Source organism: Protopterus annectens, chromosome 7.part0 (genome assembly GCF_019279795.1).
Source record: "Protopterus annectens isolate FY-2018-M chromosome 7.part0, PAN1.0, whole genome shotgun sequence".
Lineage (NCBI taxonomy): Eukaryota > Metazoa > Chordata > Ceratodontiformes > Protopteridae > Protopterus > Protopterus annectens.
In genome coordinates, this window is record NC_056739.1 from 1,767,414,973 (window position 1) to 1,767,440,995 (window position 26,023).

The window sequence follows — 26,023 nt, forward strand, 5'->3', positions numbered from 1 at the left end:
AGACTTGTTTTTTTTATAAAATTGCAACTATTTTTCATGCGAATGGCCATATATTTGTCCTTTGGCATGCCTACTACATTGAATACATGCTTTCTTTTGAGCTGTCATGCCTCCGTTTTGTAATTTGCAGAAATGTATTCAGTTAGTAACCAAACTGGATTCATTATACTGAAAAAACTCAAGTTTGTTCAATACAGTAGCTATGTTGTCTTCAATAACTCATTAAACATTAGTGGGGTGTACAAAATTAAACTGTACATAAGCCAAGAAGCACAACTCAGAGTTGCCCAGTCTTGTTTGCACCCTAGTCTACTATACATCTCTTCTGCACTTACAAATCATCAAAAAAATCAATTACAGTGTTTCAAAAACACTTCCAATAAAATTGTTAAATTGGCTGCTAGCCAGCTTAGCAGAGATCATAACTATACTGCCCCGCACCAACTTGAGTATCTTGAATTGTGTAGCACCTTAATTTACTCACCTCTTAAAACAGTTCACACTGTTCTTTACAAATCTAGGTATTGTCCTGCACTCAGTCAAATCATTAGTAAATACGTTGCTAAAGGAGAACTTCAGTCTCAGTAACTAAACTAAATGCTGCCTTTTCAAATCCCATAAACATTATTGTGACTTTCTATGCTCAGTTCATGTAGTTAAATTCTGGAACTCTGCACCCTTTGAACTTAGAGATGAACCTAACTCAGACATCTTTGAACTTAAATTAAAACAATACCTAAAAGATAATTGCCCATGTCATTGTACCAAGTAAAATCCTGCAGCAAATGACTCTCTATAACTCTTTGCCTTTTCTGTTATTCTACTCATCCTTCAGCTGGATTTACTACCCTTCTTATCCATAAACCCCCTTGCATATGTCATGTCTACCTGCCCCTTGATTGTTTCCTTTTCCTCTTTCAGTCTTTCACTTGCCACACTCCCTATCCCCTTATCATCCATATGACTCCTTTAAAACCTACTATTTCTCTCCATCCCCTTCTTTCTTTATGCTGCTACTTCTGTTTTCCTACTTATCTCTTCTATACTACATTCAATCCCCCAGATTCTGCAAGCCTTGCATGGCATGCAGGATTAGTGCAGGAGCTTCAGCAGGCAATATGTCTGCAGTGCGATCCAGGAATAACCTATAGGGATGTGCACGAGTGCTCCTGCACTAGTTCTGCACGGACTCATCCCCTGTATGCAAATTACCCCATTTGCAGGAGAAATCTATGCAAATGAGGTGAATATGTGATCCAGGAAGCTGGAAACTGGCCGTGCAGGACTAGTGCAATCTGCAGAAATGTACTCCGCCAGTAACGGAGTACATTTCTGTAAATTACGAAATGGAGCCATGACAGCTCCAAATAAAGGGTGGATATCATGTAGAAAGCATGCCAATGGCCAAGTATAAGGCCATTGGCATGCAAAACACTTGAAAATAAAATCAAGTTTTATTTATTTATTTTTTAGCCGATCTCGGCTGTTTATGCATAGGGCAGCAGTGCGCAAATGGGATCGGGGGGGGGGTAAGAAAATAAACCTAAAATAAGATTCTAACTAAAATCACTACTTTGCCATTATACCTAATGACAGGCAGAAGACAACATGGCCAGTGAATAGTGTGGCTAAGGGGGGAGGCTCGGTGTGGGACATGTAACTATGCATTAGCAGGCAATCCTATGTAAATGAGAGGAATGATAGTGAATCCCAGATTTCCCCTGCATGCTGGTCAGCTCCCAGCAGTATAATAGCAGGAATAGCTTGGTGCAAGCCTAGGAGTTAGCTGACATCATAGGGAGTGTATCAGGCATACTGTAAGCGGATTGGAGCCCTGTGGCTCAGGCTTGCTCCTAGCTTAGCACAGCAAGGCAAGGGGGTGTGTCTGAGGCTGCCTAGCATTACACTATTTAAATTGGCTAAGCGGGTGTGCACACCGCGCACCAGGTTTTAAAGAAAAAAAAAAAAGTAAACCAGGAAATTGCAGCTCTGTGCACATTTGAGCACTGTGTTTGCATGGTGCACCCCCGGGCTTAAACAGGAAGGCAATGGGAAGGGAAAACAGCAGTAAGAAAGTAATCTAGGAGAACTAGCATAGCTGACAGGTGAAATGTATCAGAATCAGCCAATTACACAGGCAGCAGACCAGCCAACTCAGAACACTACAATAAACTATGCAAACACTTTCCCCTCTGGTTTTTCCCATATTCTACACCACCGGTGTATACAAGCAGGGAACTTTTAACAAACAAAACAAGAAAATGATAGGGGCTGCATCAGGCATCATACAACAACATGTAGCAGAGGCTGAGGGTGGTGAGGATGTGAATGCTGTCGAACAACCCACAGTGAGGAGACAGAGAAGAGTGTACAGACCCAGAGTAACCTACCAGGGGCTACATGAGCTGGATATAGTGGAGCACTATAGGGTGGACAGGGACCTCCTACAGTAAATTGTTGAGCTGTGTTAGCCACGCCTGATACACCGAACTAACAGAGGGGAACCCATCCTGGGGATATCATAGGGATCTCACAGGCATCTGCATCCAGAGTATTCCACCAGTTCCTGGATGCCATGTCAGCACATGCTGGTGAGCACGTATATTTCCTCAACACCCATTAGGTGTTGGTCAGCAATATGCGTCTCTTCCACCAAATAGCAGAATACCCTGAGGTAGTGGGTGCTATAGACTGCACGCACATATGCATCAAAGCACCACCCGGTGATTAGGGTAGGGTCTACATCAACTGCCAGGTCTTGTGCAATGCCCAGGTCATTATAATGAATATGTGTGCTGGCTGCCCTGGAAGCTATCACGATTCCCACATCTGGCATCTGACACAGCTGTACCAGAGATTTGCCAATGAGGCCATCCCTTACAGTCACCTAATGGGGGATGCTGGTTACACACTGGAGCCGTGGCTGATGACACCCATCAGAAATGCATACACAACTGAACAAGAATGCCATAATGAGGCACACGCCCAGACCAGACTTATAATAGAGCATGTGTTTGGGATGCTCAAGTCACGGTTCCAGTGCCTCCACACATCTGGTGGAGCCTTGCAGTACTCACCAGCTATATGTACTCAGATTGTTATGGAATGTGCCATGCTACACAATATGATACTATGGAAACAGCTGCAGCAGGAACAGCATGGGGCAGGGCCACAAACCCCACCAATGCCATGGCCTGCACAAGCACAGAGTGACTTGGAGGAGGAATAACCTGAGCCTGCCCCTGTAGGCCAATGGAGGCACCTCTCTCTGATTCGCGGATACAGTAAAAGGGATGCCAAACATGACACTACCTGTGCTCATCCGTGTATAGGGAGTATACTATGTGTATCTGACATAGGCAGCCCTCCAGCACCATCCTCAATACTGTCACACCCACAAGGTAAGTCAATCAACCTACCAATTGCCAAATGGAGTAGAATCTATCGTTACCAGTACCTATGCTATGGATGTGAGCATGCAAGGGAATCGGGTGGCTGAATGGTATGTCAGCAAATAGTAGACATCCATAGTGGCACCATGAGATCTGTAACAAATACTGGAGTCACCATCGTAGCCAGTACTACACAGGGTGACAAAACCCACTGCAGGAAATTTGGTGGGCGACATGTGGGTCCATATGACTCACACATGCCAGTCAGGGAGGTCCACATACACAACAACTGTCTCAGCCGGCAGGACAGGTGTAGAAAAACACAAACAGAGGCTGTGATATAGCCTCTGAATGATGCCTATGGGTAACCTCCCGCCAAGCCGACACAGACAGACTACAGTAGGTCAGGCAGTGAGATTTTAGTTCTGAAGGGTAGGAAGTCAGACACTAATATGTAGGTCAACCAAAGCTAAGACGTGTAGTACACTGATATGACTCTAGTCAACATGATAGGTTAGAATACAGAATGAAAAGGAGTACCTGACATACCAGTACAGTCATAGCAAATGTGTACAAGTGCCAGGTGTGCCCCCCATCCTATATAGAAATGTAGAAACAGTCAGGTGTGCCCCCCTAAATCCTGTGTAGAAATGTAGTAACAGTCAGGTGTGCCCCCCCAATCCTGTGTAGAAATGTAGAAACAGTCAGGTGTGTCCCACGCAATCCTATCTAGAAATGTAGTAACAGTCAGGTGTGCCCCTCACTCCTATGTAGACATGTAGAAACAGTCAGGTGTGCTCCTTCCCCCAATCCAGTGTAGAAATGTAGTAACAGTCAAGTGTGCCCCCCAATCCTGTGTAGAAATGTAGAAACAGTCAGGTGTGTCCCCCCACAATCCTATGTAGAAATGTAGTAACAGTCAGGTGTGCCCCCCACTCTATGTAGACATGTAGAAACAGTCAGGTGTGCCCCTTCCCCCAATCCAGAATAGAAATGTAGTAACAGTCAGGTGTGCCCCCCACCCAATCCTGTGTAGAAATGCAGTAACATGTATGTGTAGGTATAATACCAGTGGAGCACAGATGCCCAGAGGTGGCCAAGGTAGCAGGATAGGTTGTAGCATTTGCACAATATGCAGGTCTGTGTGTGTTAGGTTGGTATGATTTTCATATTGTGTGAGAGTGGTCAGTATGTATGCATGTTCAGGTAAGACCTGGTGGCCATTGCCCACTCCTGCTGATGACAGGGACAAGTCCTCACAACTGCATGCCAAAGACAATGCCCACCAGTATAACACATGCTAGCAATAAGCCATTGTAAATGTATGGTGGTAATATATGTCCCCATCTGAAGGACTGACATGGCATGGCTGTTGAGCTAGTTATACAAGCAGTACACAGGGGAAAGTACCCCAGACATACAGTATATATTGTGTCACTGTGAAATGGAGACACCCTTGGAATTGTACATACAGGTATGTGTCAGATTAACTGGTCCTGTAGTAGGAGATACCAGTGGTGTCTCTCCGAACACTTGCAGATCACAAAGGAGGTAGGACTGATGTATTGGGAAGCAGCTGATGTACCTGCACATGCCAGCATAACTGGAATGCCCCATGCATATCTGTGTGTCAGATGTAAGTTGTGTGCATAGCACACATGCACCCAGCTCCTGCAAACACCACCCACAGGTACCTCTATGGTCATATCCCTGCTGTGGGGAATGGTTACAATATGACCCCACCTGTATATGGCAATAGTGGAAGCATGCAACATGCAATGCAGGTGTCCCATGCAGTTAAGTCCCTAGCTATAGGTAGCACCCAGCCAGCATCCACACCACCTGATCAAGACTGGTAGAAGGTATTGGCATGAACACCTATCACACCTACCCTGTCACCCCAGGTGAATATACTGTATGATGGTCTGAGACTGTAGGGCTGACAGAATGCTATGGCCTGCCACATCTGGCCTGCAGCAAAACCTAATGGCCCACAGGCCTCTGCCAAAGGCCTGTGTCTCACATGTACTGCCAATGCATGTTATGTCATGGACACCCAAATAACAACATAACACACTCCACTTAAGCCATATGCAAGGCCATGTGGACAAACCACAGTAATATGTCTACCATGTCCCACTGCATGAACTGTGGACCAGCACTAACACACACACTTGTGATGGGGTGATACCATTAGGGAAAGTATCAGAGAATGTATGCATAACATATGGAAGAGGTTAGAATAACAGAGGGGGAGGAAGCATGGGCAGCATGGAATGTGCAGGGTCTGACACCAAGCTGTTTGTGCACACTATCTCTGGCTGCAAACACATACATTGTTGGCTACAAACCTGCCCATACACTACAATAGGGGTAATGTCCTGACCCATGGCCCCTGCTGCTGGGTAACCTTTGCAAATCTGTTCAGCTGTGAAGCATTGCCACAGCAAGATAAGTCCATACTGTCATGTTAATGGATGTACAGGTATGGGATCCTCTGCCAGCACTATACCAAGGTGCTGGACTGGATATACAGACCCAGCAGCAAGTGTCTGCAGCTCCCCCTCCAGAATGGCATAATTTTCCATGAATACGTAGGTGTCTTCCCACAATACCAAACACAGATGCAGTCACCCTTGTCCCCCAAGATATCACTTTGAGCAAGAATGTCCACCTGACAGTACATGAGGACAGAAAACATCACAGTGTATAACAGTACACGTCTGAATATCTCTGCTACCAGCAGTACCATGCAGCTGAAGCAGCACAGACAATCACCTACAGTACACACTATCCCCTGCACAGTTTGTCCCCATATTGACAAATGATCGACAGATACCCTGCAAAAATACTTTGCTTCCTGTAGGTGTACAACACAAAGGTCTGCACTGGAGTACAAACTACCTGGAATTGATCCACACATTCAATACAGAAGGGCATACTGGGCATGCTCACACACTTAGAGAAATGAAGACAATGTCAGACAACATACTTGAAATGTCTTACTGGCATGCTCACACACTTAAACAAATGAAGTCCATGTCTGCAAATAACAGTGGACCATATATATCTGGCATTTGCAGATGTTAGTGCATACACTCCTCAGTATGCACCACAGTGGATAAGAATACAGACACATATCCAAGGACAACGCACTATAATAAGCCAAAAGTAGACGTACATAGATGTGTGGAAGAGAGTGACTGCGACAAAGAGCCATCCATTATGAAGCCTGTCCCACACAGCACACAGCGAAATGGGTACAACCACATGAGGTGTAAATGTCACTCACTGAGGATATTAGCCACCAGTATCCATCAGCATTACAGACTACGTGGTGCAAGTGCTAGCTGTGCAACATGACTGTACAAGGAAGTAGTCATCTAGCAGCTGTATACATATAACTGTGGAAAGTAACCCTGTATGTGCCCTCATGTGGTGTGCCAACCTCTAGAGGAATGGGTTATGGCCCATGCACACACACTGCCCTCCTCATAGCCCTACTATGGCAAGACTGCTGAGGTCATCCACTTTGAAATACACCTTTGGGAAGGTGTAGCCCAGTAAAATCCGTGGCACATCCTATAACTGCATACTGCTGTAGTGTGATGAACTAGTTTGGTAAGAGTTCTAATCCCAGACATGGAAACTGTGTGGGTGGATGTATGTCTCTATCTGTGTAGAGAGCAATGATTTTTAGGCTTGTCACACTCACTACAATTCAAATGTCCTACTTTGGCAAGGCTGATGATGTCATTCAATGTGAAATACACCTTTCGGAAAGTTATAGCCCTAATCACCGTTATGCATCCTATAACTGCGTACTGCTGTAGTGTGATAAACTAGTTAAGTAGGAGTTATAATCCCAGACATGGAAACTGTGTGTGTGTGTGTGTGTGTGTGTGTGTGTGTGTGTGTGTGTGTGTGTGTGTGTGTGTGTGTGTGTGTGTGTGTGTGTGTGTCTGTGTGTGTGTGTCTGTCTGTGTAGAGAGCAATGCTTTTTAGGCTAGTCACATGCACTACAATTCAAATGCCCTGCTTTGGCAAGGCTACTGCTGTTATTCACTGTGAAATACACCTTTAGGAAAGGTGTAGCCCAATCATCTATGTGGCATGTTCTATAACTGCGTACTGCTGTAGTGTGAAAAACTAGTTAGGTAGGAGTTCTAATCCCAGGCGTGGCAAGTGTGTGTCTCTGTCTGTGTAGGGAGCAATGTATTTTAGGCTAGTCACACTCAATACAATTCAAATACCCTACTTTGGCAATCCTGCTGATGACATTCACTGTGAAATACATCTTTGGGGAAAGAGTGCTCCAGTAATCCCCATGGTGTGTCATATAATAGCTTAATGCTGTAGTGTGATATAGAAGTCTGGTAGGGGTTCTATTCCCACACATGGCAGTTGTGGATGTTTTTAGGTGTGTGTTTCTATGTCTGTGTAGGGAGCAATGCATTTTAGGCTACTCACGCTCACTACAATTCAAATGCCCTACTTTGGCAATCCTGCTGATGTCATTCACTGTGAAATACACCTTTGGGGAAAGAGATAGTAATCTCTGTGACACGTCATATAACTGCATAGTGCTTTAGTGTAATAAACTAGTTAGGTAGGAGTTCTAATCCCAGACATGGCAGGTGTTTGTCATGCGTACCCTGTGTGGAGGTGGGTGTGAGTGTGTAACAACTGGACTCAATGTGGAGCGGGTTTTGCAAATTTCTTATATGGTGGCCCTAGTATATATCACAATGTCCACCATACAGGGATAACAGATGTAGAATAGCCGAGAAGCTGGAGTGCAAATCCTTACCCCTACATGTGACATCAAGGCCAGGCAAACAAAGTTAGCAACCCTTGTATTACCCAGAGAACACTCTCAACCCATGTCTCATACACACACACACTTGCCTAGGCAACAGCCACTATGTTGGTAGCACCCTGCATATCGCCCACTGATAGTAACCATGGTGTGATTGCATTGAGATACAGAGGGGCATGGCACCTTGTCCATCAGTCCAATAGGCACATACATGCCGACTGTGCACCTTCCCTATGTTCCAGACACCTGTAACACCTGTGGTGCCATCAAATGCGACCCAAAAAGGACATACCATGCCTGAACAACATGCCCTGTATGGACAGATGCCACTGACACCAGGGAATACTGGTATCATGCTATCAATGTAGGTGCAGGATCAACCTGCTGTCCATTAACTCAGCATATGCTCAGGTTACCTCTACAACACCTTGCTGTATCCTATAGCCATCAAATGTTATCAATTTATTCTTCCAATACAAGATTATAAACATTTAAAAAGATTTTCTTACAGATTTTAAATTAAAAACTACACTGCATTAATATCTCTGTCTAGTGCAGGTAAATAGATATTAGTTGTCTATATGGTATATATATTTAATTTATATAATATTAATTATTTTATTAATTATCTCAATTCAACAACCAAGTAAGACAGAACAAACTCCAAGCCAGATATGAACTCATAATGAGAGAAAAAAAATGCTGCTGACAATAAATGTGTGATGTAACTGTGTGTGTGTAATCGAAATATTGTAAATTGTTTACAAACACAAACAAGTGTATGTAGTGCAGTTGTGACTTATAAAATGTGGTTTAAGACCTAGAACTAGAACCTAAACTATAACTATAAAAATAAAAATAGCTGAAAAAAGTTTGCCATTTATACTCTCCATAACCACTATGGTTCCAAAGATACGAACATTTGTCTGAAATGTGAAACATAATTTTGTGTGTCAAAAGGCAGGCTCCGTTCCATTGGAAGTTAGAGTGCAAACTTCCTGAGCTTCATTGACGTGATTGAGTTAACAGCTCCTGCCACATGAGGCCAGGACTGGCACATCTGATGATAGCAATCTGTGTATACAACATGGGCCAGACATCCCAGGTACAGTTCCACATGTCACTGTACATGCATGTGGGAGGTGTGCACATCCCAGACACCATCCATGTCATGGGCTAAGAAAAACATACATGGCAAGCAATGCACAGCATCGGCCAAACACAATAGCTACCCAGGTGACTGGACAGTGAATACAATACCCACCTGTGTGGGCAAATCCAGACACTACACCCCTGAGCCACACTGCAGATCATTTTTATGTGGCCTGATGCCAAGCTATACCCATGACCTAGCTTTGTATAGCCATCTGGCACAGTCGACCACTACATACCCATGAAGCAATGCACCCATGCATGTCAGTACTGGCACCCTGTGTCTGTCTGTGTGTTGTATGATGCCTATGACCATGTTCGCATTCACTACAGCCCCCACTGGCATACTGAAGCATGCTATCTGATGTCAGACATCTCCACATACCCTTTGCCCATATAATTTCTGTATGACCCCTGTGGTGCATGTAATACCTGCACAGTACTGTGTTGTGGCAGTCTCACTAGTGATGAGTTGTATTCCTGGCCCTGCCAATGTGTCAATGTGTGTGCGTCCTTGTGAGAGTATAGCTGCGTTGATGCTGACACCTGTTCATGCAGACAGGCATGTGTACTACACCTACCGTGTAGCTACCATATCACTGCTGCAGATGTCTCTCACCATCACATATACGTTTGGAGGGCTCCTCAACATGTAACCTATGTGGCACATCCAATAACTGCATAGACATGTGACAGCACTACATAGTTGTGAGGGTTTGATACCCTGTACTGGTAGGTGAGTGACACAAATATGCTTAAGTTTTACTCTCCCACCCCCTCTCTGGTGGATGTGGAGACTTATACCTGGTTTGCTTAGGCAGAAGCATGTGTATTTTAAGTGATGCTCATGATCAGCTGATGGCCTCTGCATGAATTGCAGCCCTCCTCTAGATGATTGCATATGGAACAGCTCTGGTAACATTCCTATAGCCAATTGCATGGAAATACACTCCAATATCTAGGAACATCATATTGGTGTTGGGCCTTTTAATTTACTGTGAGCAGGAACTCGATCTGTTGTTTGGCAAACAGCATCACAGATGGATTGGGGATTTACCTCTAACAAAATACACTGTGGAAACAGGCCAACACACAGGAGGGGGATGCACCTGACCTGACTACAGACTATAAGTGCTGCTGTACTGCATTTGGAGTAATGTTGGCTTAACAGGGTGTGTGTGGATATGGCTGTCCTACATGTTTTAATACCTGCCATGTCAGTGCCATGTTTTTGTGGAAACCCCCATCTGTAGGGTCATCTGCAGACTGGGGAGTGTGTGGTGCCTTTTGTTTCATGTGTTACCCACAGAGCACCTATCTGTGAACTGCAGTAGGTAGTGTAAGGATTGCAGTCTGTAGATGGTGACAGCCATGAGAGTTACTGACTTCATATCCCTCATAGGACATATGTTGCAACAAACCTTGTTACAACAGTAAATGTATGAGGTTATCACAGCAACATGTCAATACAGGCCCTGTGTTTGTGCCTCCAGCCACAACTCTGTTAACCTTTGTACATATGTCATACAGTAAGAGGTGCATATGTCCTGTACACCATATTTGTGACATCATATCTGATAACAGACCAGTGAGATATCAGACTGCTACACATGCTATGTATAGTAGGGGTTATATTTGATGACATAACCTGGACATTCTGTGGCTGCTTGTACAGTACTGAGGTCTGTGTACTTATGATGATTGTCGACAGTATGTGTATTGTTAATATGTACCTTGGCCTGTGTACAGACTGTGGTAGATGTCATTGTTCTTGGTCCTGTTCTATCTGATGCTACATGCTGTTCCACTGTATGTTACCCTATTGGCTTACATGTTTGTAGGGCCAAACACACACATGTCCCATACCACAGACAGGCAGCAGACCACACTGTGTAGCAGCCCAGTATATGCAGGGTTAGTGTGTGAGTGGCACATATGAAGATGGTGTTGAACAGATAGTCCATATACTGTAATATTACGCTAGCTTACCATATGTGGCTGTGGCTGTGTTCACATTGGTTGTGGTTATGCACTTTCACACAGGTGTCTGTTACTCTGTGCTGTGACATGCCTGTATAGCCTGCTATATATGCAGGTACATGTGTATTCCTCCATAGGAAATGTAGACCACTGTTGAGCCAGTCTGCCTGTAGCCTGCACAGTGCTTTGTTACATGCCTAGCAGCTTAGTGTACTTACCCAGTGAGATATCATGTACAGATACTTGCCAGATGTACTGCTGCCAGGCCACCATAACAATCATGTATGTAAGATAAAGCAGTGGAATGCTGTACAGATGTATGTCAATAACTAGTGGGTGGTACGTGGCCATGGCTCTGTACCAGTGGTTATTATGTGTCAGGACAGACAGGGGTGTGTGAATGCATAACCTATGGGGCAAATGTATACCAGTAATTATGTGTTATACCCATCTACATGGCTGCTAACATCCACATTGTCAGGCTTGGTCCACATGTCTTGCACTAAGGGGTTCTGTGTATACCTCTGGACTTTCCAGAGTGTGTCAGACTGTCCACATATATTGACCAATATCTCTGCTGTAGTCCACAGGAGCATTACTGTGCTAACAGTGGTACTGTACTATGCCATTAAGATGTTTGTCAGTAGCCAAAGGTGCACATGTTAAAAGCAAATGTGACCTCCCACATACACCATGTCTGTGAAGACAATCCCTATTACAGTAGAAATAATCTACAAATATACCTGAAATATATACCTGACATCCCCTTGCAATATGAAGTTGGGGCTGAGGTAGGGTTCCACTCCATGTTCAGGACATATGGTGAACATATATGTATATATAATTATCCAGATATCTATATAGATATATACACATATACTTAACATACATAGATGTATATGTATATGTAAATAGATATACATATAAGCACTCAGATATATACATATACAGAGCAATATATGTCAACACATATACAGATAGAGATACATATGCACATATACGTATGGATATCTACATATATACTGACAGTAGTAGGTATATCAGAATTTGTATGTATGCAGATATAGCCATAGATATCTACATATATACCAACATAACTAGCCGTATCTGTACACATAGGATGTGCATACATATATCAGTATATATACATATATCTATATATGCATATAAGTATATCTATATATACATATATGTATATGTATATATATGTATATATATATATATATATATATATATATATATATATATATATATATATATATATATATATATATATATATATATATATATATCTTCTTTCGGCTGCTCCCATTAGGGGTCATCACAGCGGATCAACTGTTTCCATTTCTTCCTGTCCTCTGCATCTTGCTCTGTCACAGCAACCACCTGCATGTCCTCTCTCACCACATCCATAAACCTTATCTTAGGCCTTCCTCTTTTCCTGTTACTTGGTAGCTTCATCCTTAGCATTTTTTTCCCAATATACTCTGCATCCCTTCTCAGCACATGTCCAAACCAATGTAATCTTGCCTTTCTGGCTTTGTCTCCAAACCTTCCAACCTGGGCTGACCCTCTAATATACTTATTCCTAATCCTGTCCATCCTCGTCACACCCAGTGCAAATCTTAACATTTTCAGCTCTGCGTCAAGTTCTGACTCCTGACTTTTTGTCAGTGCCACTGTCTCCAACACATATAACATAGTTGGTCTCACTACCCTCTTGTAGACCTTCCCTTTCACTCTTACTGGTACTCGTCTGTCACAAATCACTCCTGACACTCTTCTCCACCCACTCCATCCTGCCTGTACTCTTTTCTTCACCTCTCTTCCACAGTCACCATTACTCTGAACTGTTGATCCCAAGTATTTAAACTCATCCACCTTCACCACCTCTACTCCCTGCATCCTCTCCATTCCTCTATTCTTCCCCTCATTCACACACACATATTCTGTCTCAGTCCTGCTGACCTTCATTCCTCTTCTCTCTAGAGCATATTTCCACCTCTCCAGGGTATCCTACACCTGTTCCCTACTCTCACTACAAATCACAATGTCATCTGAAAACATCATAGTCCACGGGCACTCCTGTCTGATCTCATCTGTAAATCTGTCCATCACCATTGCAAATAAGAAAGGGCTCAGAGCTGATCCTTAATGTAATCCCACCTCCACCTTAAACACATCCATCACTCCCACCGCAGACCTCACTGATGTCACACTACCCTTGTACATATCCTGTACCACTCTTACATACTTCTCTGACACTCCCAACTTTCTCATACAATACCACAACTCCTCTCTAAGCACCCTGTCATACGCTTTCTCTAAGTCCACAAAGACACAATGCAACTCCTTCTGACCTTCTCTGTACTTCTCCATCAACACTTTCAGAGCAAACATTGCATCTCTAGTGCTCTTTCCTGGCATGAAACCATACTGCTGATCAGTAATCATCACCTCCCTTCTTAACCTAGCTTCCACTACTCTTTCCCATAACTTCATGCTGTGACTGATCAATTTAATCCCTCTGTAGGCACTACAGCTCTGCACATCACCCTTATTCTTAAAAATCGGTACCAAAACACTTTTTCTCCATTCTTCAGGCATCCTCTCACTTTCCAAGATTTCATTAAACAATCTAGTGAAACACTCCACTGCCATTTCATCTAAACACCGCCATGCTTTCACAGGTATTTCATCTGGACCAACAGCCTTTCCATTCTTCATCCTCTTCATAGCTATCCTTACTTCCTCCTTGCTAATCTACTGCACTTCATGATTCACTATCCACACATCATCCAACCTTCTCTCCCTCTCATTCTCTTCATTTATCAGCCCCTCAAAGTACTCTTTCCATCTGCTCAACACACTCTCCTCGCTTGTGAGTACATTTCCCTCATTATCCTTTATCACCCTTAAATGCTGCACATCTTTCCTAGCTCGGTCCCTCTGTTTAGCCAATGGGTAAAGGTCTTTTTCTCCCTCCTTAGTGTCCAACCTTTCATACATCACTTCATATGCCTTATCCTTAGCCTTTGCCACCTCTCTCTTTGCCATGCACCTCATCTCCTTATACTCTTGTCTACTTTCTTTATCTCTCTGACAATCCCACATCTTCTTTGCCAACCTCTTTCTATGTATACTCTCCTGTACTTCTTCATTCCATCAACAGGTCTCCTTGTCCTCCTTCCTCTTTCCAGATGTCACACCAAGCACCTTTCTAGCCATCTCTCTTACTATCTCTGCTGTAGTTACCCAGCTATTCAGTAACTCTTCACTGCCATCCAGTGCCTGTCTTAACTCTTCCCTGAACTCCACCTCACAAGTACCCTTTTTCAATTTCCACAATTTAAACCTTGGTGCTGCCCTCACACTCATCCTCCTCTTCTTGATCACCAATGTCATCCTACAAACCACCATCCTATACTGCCTAACTACACTTTCCCCTGCCACCAATCTCCTTCATACTGGCCCTTCTACATAAGATATAATCCACCTGTGTGCATCTTCCTCCACTCTTGTATGTCACCTTATGCTCCTCCCTCTTGTTAAAATACTTATTTACCACAGCCATGTCCATCCTTTTCGCAAAATCCACTACCATCTGACCTTCTGCATTCCTTTGCTTAACACCATACCTCATCACTTCCTCATACCTCTGTTCCCTTCACCAACATGCCCATTGAAATCTGCTCCAATCACCAGTCTCTCACCCTTGGGTACAGTCATCACCACTTCATCCAACTCACTCCAAAATTTTTCTTTCTCATCCGTCGCACACCCACCTTGTGGAGCATATGCACTAACAACATTCATCATTACACCATCAATTTCCAGCTTCATAAACATCACTCTCTCTGACATTCTTTTCACCTCCAAAACACTCTTAGCATACTGTTCCTTCAGGATAACCCCTACGTCATTTCTCCTCCCATCCACACCATGATAAAACAATTTGAACCCACCTCCGATACACCTAGCCTTGCTCCCCTTCCATCTGGTCTCTTGCACACACAATATACCAACCTTCCTTCGGTCCATCATATCAGCTAGCTCTCTCCCTATACCAGTCATACTGCCAACATTCAAAGTTCTGACCCTCACTATCACAGTGCTAGCCTTTACCTGCCTTCGGGCATGCCTTCACCCTCTTCTCCTCCTTTGGCCAGCAGTAGCCCAATTTCCAACAGCACCCTGTTGACCAACAGTACTGGTGACGGTCGTTGTTAACCAGGACCTTGACCGATCCGGTATGTCTATCAGTACTGTTGTCCGCATGTATGATTTGGCAAAATTTTATGCTGGATGCCCTTCCTGATGCAACCCTCCCCATTTATCTGGGCTTGGGACCGGCACAAAGAAATGCACTGGCTTACTCATATATGAAGAGATGTACACATGGTCATATATATGTTGTACTATACAGATCTGTAAACAGACATATCTATGAGTATACACGTGTATGTACATGTAGACATATATATAGACCTATTATATGTATAAAACCATATTCCTGTCATGTGTAAACCTTACAGTTGTGTATACCCTCCCAGATGTATATCACCATATGTATCTGCTTTGTGTACATTATGATAAAACAACATATGTCATGCAGCAGTCATATTAATAGCAAGGACTACACAATTTAGGAAGTAAGGGCAATTGTTCAATACTACTCAATATGTGTATTGACAGCTATATTACAATAGCTGTTCACAGTGGTCATGGCATAGCAGTTAAGTGTTGTGACCCTAGTGTACAGGGTCCTGAGTTCAAGACCTGCAAGGGCTGTTCATCTTGTTGCTGGGCAGAACAAGGGCTATTGGATACAGAGTGGTTAAGGCAGTTTTGAGTAGTTTTGAGTGGGTTTGCGAGAAGCTAAGCGGTGCTAAGCTATGGGTAAACGTATGGGCACTTACACAGTCTAGGCTTTGTTTACCAGTGTGAAAATCAGCTCAGCTGTTATATTGCAGCAATATTGATACTTGCTAAGCATGGCTTAGCCCTGGTAACCAGGTCACACTACCCAGTCTGATAACATAGCAGGGAACTGACAAAATAAGTGTATGTAATGTCATGTACAATGCATGCACTGATGTGCTGTCATTACAGTAGCAAGGGGTGTGAGTGTCATATGTGGGGCAGATGTATATGAGGACTGTACAGCACTGTTATCCATGTGAATGTGTTACATACAATGGTATTAGGCCAGGGAATGTGCTGTCACTCTGGCATGTAGTGTATCATGGCAGTACTAATGTTGACAGTGCTTACCCAGGCAAGAGCAGAGTGCTAAATGTAGTACTGATAACAGGCACACCTGCAGGCATAGCTGGACACTGAGGCCTCCCTGTTGTATGCCTGGCGTGTGAGCTGCGTCACAGTATATGCACCTTACTGGGTAATTATTTGACGTGTAGAATGTAACTGTAGACTACCATCGGTACAGCACATGTTAGTGAGGGCTTCTGATATGTAGTTATGGCATACATATTGTTGTCAAACGTCTATCTGTCAATACACTCTTCCTACTGCATAGCTACTCGCCAAGCTGATGACTGTCAGTCCCTGTACAGATGTGCAGATGGCAGGTATCCAGCTGGAATATGTGCAGGCAACCTAAGCTTGACTGACACTGACTTGTCTGCCCAGCTGTGTAAGAACTGGCACATATGGGAGATGTCACCCTGTATGCACCATATGCCATGGGTACCTCCACTACACTACCACAGTCAACAGAACATGCTTGGGTACAGGTCTCCATCACAGACACTAACCACATGTTGTAATGCATGTTGCATACATGTCACCTTGATCACCTCATTGGCCATGTGCAGGAGGCACCTGGAGGATTGGCTGATGCACGTCATTCTCACCATGAGGGTCACCACAGTAGTGTCTGTCGATAGATTGCCTGCTGCCACATGGCAGGTGGCAGGCTACCACTGTGCACACAACCAGCACACAACCCATCTCTCCTTGGACAATAACTAGGTACATGGCTATGACCACCTGCAGTGATGTATCCCTGTACTGACACATGTGTACATGTGCATGACTGAGTATACCAGTGTCTGTGTGTTAGCACAGCTGTACTTAGAAATTCCATGAGGGCCTTCACAACCAACACAACACCCATTGCCAAAGTCAGTTGTGGCGGCTCCTGTATGGGACAATATATGTACCCTGTTAAGCTCCTCCCTATACCAACTACATGAGCCTTGCAGTACCATCACAACAGTGTTTTACAAATGGGTTGATTGGCATGGGATACTCATTGTGTTCTGGCATGTGTGTGTAATTGTGCATGTCTGTATATCTGTAGGGTACAGCATTCTGAGGCCACATACTCCTATTACAATACCCATTGCTACACAGTAGTACAGATAGTGTTGTTGCTGCCCATAGGTGAGGCATGACAATGCAACACCCTACTATGCATGTGTCATGTGCATTAGCTGCATATCCCTGTAGTACCACTGTTGGGGTATACTATGGGTTGTATTACAGTTGCGGCCAATGTGTGAGATTGGGTATGGCAGAGTGTCATCATGGGTTTCAGGGTGTACAATATCCACTGGGGATGTGGGTGCTGTGTACACTGTCATTACACCAAGGTACACCCAGTATATGTCCCATGTACCACGTTATGGTTACCACTGTCACCACCAATTGTGCAAGTAACTGATACCACAATCCCGGCCAGTTATGCATGTGCTGTGTGCAGCCTACCTATAACACATTGGACAAACAGTGAAGTTAGTTAGCAGCGATAGGCTCTGGTATCTCAGATGTGTATCTGCCTGTTATGTGTCTGTTTATGTGTATATGAAGGTATGTCACACTATGTATTGTCCATATACACCCATTACATCCCCCATTAGCAAACAGTATATGTCTGGGGATGTTCTTCATGTAACATGTAACCTGAGACACACCTCACCCTAAATGCTATGTGGTGTGTGAAATGTGAGCCACACACTTCAGCATCACTGCATAGCTAGGTAGGGGTCTAGTCCCAGTGTTGCCAAGCAACAGTGTGTGTGTATGTGGATGGGTCTACATCAGGTTGCAGGGTATACACACCTCAACTGGTCACCTGTCCATGTGGCACAGGCAATAACCATTTTAGTAACCTGTGACATGTGTTCAACTGTACCCCAGATATGTCACAGCCATAATGTCACCACAGTGCCATACCTCATTGTGTAATATGACTGCAGATCATCCTCGTGCTGACACATGTACACCTACAACACAAATGGATAACATTATGGAGACCACAACCAACCAGTGTTACTAACAGCTATAATGCATCATTGCTGGATGGCTACACTACCTGCCATATATGCATTACACTTTACTCTTCATTGATGGTATGGGGTGGATGGATGTGGCACAGGTATCATCATATGCACAGGGCATCCTAGTGCTGGCACATGTACACCTACAACACAAATGGATAACATTATGGAGACCACAAACAACCAGTGTTACTAACAGCTATAATGCATCATTGCTGGATGGCTACACTACCTGCCACATATGCATTACACTTTACTCCTTACAACATGTTACACTGCAGTACTGTGGTACACTGTAGTAAAGTCACTGTGTGTATCAGAACCATATTAGCCTGTCCCTGCATTGATGGTATGGATGACAGGGATGTGGCACAGATATCATCATAAGCACAGGGTGTGATGTTGGTTTGCTAGAGGCCGAGGTTGGGCCATACATTTGACACCATTTGGTTGGGTGAGGGGTGCACTGTGGGGAGCTGGGCATGGTGTTGTGATGTGTGTACGTATGGGGTTACCCTAGGTGTGTTTGTATAGTATGTGGGTATGCATGCACACAGTTCTGCCATGTGGCTGCCCTACACAGGTGTTTATGGACAGCTGCAGACCATACCTGGTAGGGTGTGCAGTTCACTACCTCCAGCCATGGCACATGGTCTGTACCTTCCAGGGGTTCCATAGCCACATCCCAGTACAGGCCTCGATGTTCTACTCTCACCTGCTGATGGCAAATATCTGCTGGTACCAGGCCCCTCCTGGGACTGGCCATGCCCACGTGCTCATGGCCTGCTGTCATGTGGTGTGGACAGCACTCCCCTGCACTGCCGAGGCTGGTACTGTCACTACGAGAGCCCCTTGGTGTCCTCACACATCCACATTGACTGCCAGCTGTTGGTGTTGTTGGCCTACATCCACACAGCTGTCACCGCACTCCCACCACACATTCAAGCACAGACAGACCAGAGTTGATGAGGGCCATTATCTCAACTGATCATCTATCTATGAACTCAGTTAATGCAAAGATGGCACCTGCCAGTTCACAGATTTTGTCACTTACAGATGTGAGAGCAGCCATCTGCAGACTCAGGCCCTGTCTGGTGTAACGTTCTATACATGCCTGCACCTCCATGACAGCCTGAAACATGCACCTGCTGGTACCAGCTATGTTGCTTCTGCCAAGGGCATGATGTCCAGTGACCCTACCATGAGCACCCTGGGACATCTGCCTATGTGGTGCCCTGCCAGACATCTGGCTATTCCTGCTGCAACCAGACAAAGTAGGCATTTTTACCACACCTCTCTGTGCACAGCCACCAAACGCCAGCTGTCCCTCAGTTATGGCCACTGGTGATGGGTTATGTATAGGCACTGAAACTGTGTGCGGGGGTGGGGAGGATAAAAGGGGGATGTCAAATGATGGTGCTGTTTTGGCTCCTGACAACTGCATGTGTGCCTCAACAGTACTATCATCATCTTCATGTCTGTATGGACACCAACATCAGATTGCATGCAGGAGGGACCCTGACCCACCTAATTACCTGTGGGGGAAAACAATAAACACACTTTAAAATCTGTACAGCATTGCCAAACAGTACACACACTCACACACACACCCAAACACACACACACACACACACACACACACACACACACACACACACACACACACACACACACACCACCGTAATACCTACCTGTTTGTGACTTTACAGATAGTCCCACATGTATTTCCATGTGTTACCCATCCTGCATCACACTTGGTAACATACACGCATTAATACCACTCATTAACATAGCAGTCCTCTAAATGCCTAGACGAGTAAGCACAACACAAGACCTGTTACTACATTACCTGCCTGAGTTGTGTGTAGTGGTGTAAGATGGCCTCACTGCTGTCATTCAGTGTTCACCCTACATATGTCCGGACATCATGAGCATGGCCCCTGTATGTGTGGGATGCTATGTTCACTCCATAATATCATGCACTGATGTGTCACATTAATGTATTGCTCAGTACATGACAGATATGCTGCTCAATCAGCCTATCATGTGACAACTGTAATTTATGGATACACTCACTGGTGTTGACTATTTCTTCCCCAGTGCATCTGTAGTGCTGCATACATGGGTTGTAGGTCACCTCTCTGCTGAATGCGATATTAAAGGTATACCTCGTGTCTACCTTCCCTCTCAATGCCTGTTCCATGCTAGAGATCTTATTATACTATCAGCTGTCCTGTGATTACATACATGACAAGTATTCATGGTGTGTAATGTAGCAGTCTATGTCCATGTACTGCACAGTCCCAAAGGGAGGTACTGCTGTATGAACATCCAAGAATCACACATGTGCATACATGGCCACCCACACAACCCCACACACATGCACACACGCATCCTACATGCATCAACCTCCCTTCACTTCACCAAAGTGACCCTACAGACAATCTAACTAACCACCATAATGCACACACATGCACACACACACACACACACACACACACACACACACACACACACACACACACACACACACACACACACACACACACACACACACACACACACACACACACACACACACAGGTGAGGTTGCACAATGATAGTACACACAGTCCTCCTATTACCCATCTGTCAATATGCAGAACATATGGTACACAACAGCATGCAGTGCAGCTATAGTCAATCCATGCTAGCAACAGTATATATGCGTGTGATGCATGTGCTGTGTCAATAGGTGATGCCCCTTCTCCTGGATACCACTGCACCCATGTGCACAGTATTGCTGTGCACCTGTTCTGCACCCTGCCATGTACTGTGCACCACACCTTGTGCAGTACTGTGTCAGTTATGTCAGTTTTAATGCTCACTGTCCCCATGTTTTTCAGCAGCGCATACCTGGGATGATATGTGGACAGATGTCATTTGTGAATGCCTGATGTCTGATTTACAGCTGTCAACATCAGCGGACCATGTATGACCAATCCAATGATGTTACACTAACAACTATCAGAGCATGTCATGGCTATGGAGGGTGTACACACCCTTCCTAATACGACACACCCATCCGTGATCTGCATTGGGACAACATCACTGCATATCTTAACAATACACGAGCCTGATATGTGATATATGTCCTGTACTTTCACATGCAGTGTCTACAGAATGTGTTAGGTGGGTGGATGCTGACCACAATGCATGCACTCCATGTGGGCATATGTGTGCTATGATGGTTTGTTACACCTCTTGTTGTGTGTACTACAGCAGTCACTACTCCTGGTGGGGGTATACCAGCATGGGTCATCTGCAATTGCCAGTGTATGTTCAGACTGCCCTAAACAAGGTCTCTGTTGTATCCCATGCCCTACACATGTCCCCTAATCTGCATGATTGCAAGGTCTACTCATGTGCAAATCCCTTGGTGTTCACACACTGCCATCACTATTGCTGTGGAGATAGGGTTACATCTGCCACAGGTCCTGAACCTGACTATGTGCAGATACAGCCATTCTTAGCATCCTTAAGATACCTGCTGCAGTGCACTTGTGTGTCATGCTGACACCCCCTCCTTCAGCATTTTTGCAGATGCATGACAAGTAAGCTCTACACATGTGTGTCACTTTGCAATGTCCCATACACTGAACACCATATGTTACAGACTAGTACCAGCTGATAATGTGGACTACTGTAATGCCTTATGCCATAGTGTATCTCTGCAGCAGCTGTCATTGTCCTACAGGTATATACACTGGTGTCGCACTGTACATGAGTGTTGTTCCAAACATGTCCTTACTGTAGGCCATGTCTTCCACCATTATGTTACTCCCTGTGGACACATTCTGCAATGATAGGATGTTAGTTATCATGCAGGTGTCTGACATACCCTTCCAATATCCCATCATGGTCATGCCTGTGATGCCATGCATTTCACAGCAACAATACATGCACATGTACAGCATGCATTCTGGGTAGGTGTGTAAGATGTGTGCATGGAATATACCATCACCATTACATGCCCTGGGTGTTGGTAAGCATCTACATAAACCACACTCACCAGCTACAGGCTGCTGCCTTGGTGGTATCCCGGAGCAACCTATATAAGATGGTGAGAGATGCAATGTCAGTGGTCACATCTGTGGCAGTGCTACAGGGTGGGTGCAGTATTACAATACATCAACAGTACATTTCCACAATACTACCACATATGCACATCGGTTTATTACTACTATGCAGCAACACAATATATCTATGACATGTCAGATATGCATGTTTTACCTGTACCGATGTGGATGTATATGCAACAGTGGTCTACTGATGTACCCTGTGGCCTTACCTGCATGTTCCTCTGCTGTGGGTGGCATCCACCTCCACAAAGGTGTCCGACGGTTGGTGGCTGGCCAGACAGGCAGGTGCCACGAGGCTGGCCAGGAGATCCTCCACACATGTCAGGGGGAGGTGGATGGCATGGCCCTCCCTGTGGTGAGGTTATTCTCCCAGACTGCAGCAGCATGCCGATGGGCATTGCAAAGCAGGTGACAACAATGATGCTGGACCTGCTCCTAACTGCAGTTGTGCAGTCTAACATAATTGACCCTGTGGACTAGGTCATTCCACAGGGCGGTCCACTCCTGCTGCTCATGGGCAGCCTGGCCAAACAGGACAGGGAAGTGCTGGATTAAATAGGTGAGCAGTACTTCATTTTTGGCAGTTGAATAAGATGGTAGCCATGCATGTGACTTCTTGGCTGAAAAACATAAAGATGCAAACAGGTCTGAGCAACTCATACAGCAAAGTTACCACAGTTCTTAAAACACATCTCTGTCACCCCCCCCCACCATATCAGTGACAACAAACTGTACACACAACTCATTAGATATGACTACAGCTTACCTACCAGTGGGAGAGCTATTGTATTTTACCACACTTTCTGCAATGTGTTTGTAGCCATGTTCACTGTGTGGACACTATCATTGCTGGCCTGTTACAGACTATTCACCTGCATGCCATTGTCAGGGCCATTATGGTTCCATATATACCTGTGGTATGGCTGCTTTATGATTGCTGCACATTTGACATTCTGTGTTATTGGGGATATCCATGCATGCTGTTGGACATATTCCAGGATTGTGTAGACTATTACTACCAACATATGTTCTATAACAGTGACACAATAGCATGTATATGTACTATTGGCCAGCAGAACTACCTCTCCAAACCCATCTGCCCATGTTATCCGGCCACATCACATGTGTGTCCCACCCTGGGGCCTCCTCATGTACTGGTCCAGCAATACCGTCAAGTGGAACCAACCCAGGGGATGTTGCCCCCTTGGGGACACACACAGACATGTTCCTGTCCCCTGAGGTCAGGTACAGGGTCTGTTCCATGAGAGGCTCCACAGACACATGTGGGATGTGTTACATCACTCTAAGGCACCCAGTACACATTCACAGGGCCAACATGCACCTCATGCGCAGCCTCCAGGCCAGGCACCTTCAGGACATGGAGAGCTTTTGTGAGTAGCAGTGGGTGGGAGGCTTTTTCCCATTGTGTCCATATTGGGGCCCATGGGGTGTCCACATCACAGACCACACACACCATCCAGGGTGTTTACCCACCACATTTGTCACACACCACCCCTGTAGACTGTCCTCTAAACCTACCAACTCTGACCACCTCCACAACTATACCCGCCATACTTCATCATATTCCCATTCCATACTTCATAGATGAGAGCAATGTGATCCCAACAAGGGGTTCACATGTGACATACTCATCCATGTTGCACACACTGCCAGCTGTAGATATCTGTGTGTATTGATATGTGTGCTGTCTCCTCATACATAGCATGCAGCACTCTGGTAGTAATATAGGCAACATGTATTTACATACATATATGTTTGTGTGTGTGTTTCTATATATGTAGACATGTGCATATAGGTATATATCTGCATATGTGTAGATATATGTGATGTATATATGTGCTCATATATATGTCTACACATGGGGTATCTGTATATTTGTGGACATACATGTAGATATATATATACATATATATATATATATATATATATATATATGTGTGTGTGTGTGTGTGTGTGTGTGTATATATATATATATATATATATATATATATATATATATATATATATATATATATGTGTGTGTATATATATATATATATATATATATATATATATATATATATATATATATATATATATATATATATATATATATATAGATATATATATATATATATATATATGTATATTATATGTGTACATATGTACACATATGCATACCTATATGTGGAGTACATTCAGATATCAGGTCCACAATCTCACAACACATTCCTGCACAGCTGCACTGTTCTGCCTTGCTACAACACAGACAGGTGTCACATATGGACACAGCCTGACATTAGGGGGGTATATGTAGGACCAGATTGCAGGTAACCCTATTACACATGTATGACATTCCTGCATGCTACATTACAGATTAACCTGAGTATTCTACAAGGGGTGGGCTGTAGATCTCATGTATCCATCATAATGGCATTACTTCCACCACCAGCAATTGGCCATGTGATATACATACTTCCCATTACACAACACACACTATGATGGTTTACATCTTGTCAGTCAGTGCTGATCTGCACAGTTGACAGCTATGGCCCACTACCCACAGGGACAGACACTATAGTACATAGCAGTTGTTCAGTTGAACATCATTACAACACTTGATGGCACATATAAATCATTCCACATCATCTATCCCATTATTATGGACCAAGTACTACATCTAATTACATGCATATATACTTCACATACCTGTTGTAGGAATGATGTCTGTTCTGGATAGTCTGCTGGATGTGATTATTTTCTTTTTTTTTCCTTTGGCTTTGCCTTTGGCTTTCACTCTCTCTCTCTCTCTCTCTCTCTCTCTGTCTCTCTCTCTGTCTCTCTCCATTAAATAGATTGAGCTGCTTTGAATAGATTGCAGCATGGATTTTGTAGATGATGCACATGATCAGGTGATGGCCTCTGCAGCAATCAGTGTTCTCCACTTGCTACCTGCATGCAGCATGCCGTGTCGTACTTCCAATTGCCACTGTCATGGCAACCACCTACTATAAGTCCCTACATCATGTGGGTGTGATCCCTTTACCTTTCCTGTATGATGGACATTCTTCCTGTGTGTGGGCATCAGTGTTACAAACAGCAGGTAGCAATACCTCTTACAGAAGAAACTGCATACTCAGGCCAGCTAAATATTTGTAGGAGGTTCAAGAACTACAGACAGAGTGTGAGTAGAGTTGTTGTATGCATTGCATAGCACTGGTGTTACAGGGTTTGTGTGTACATACTAGTTTAACT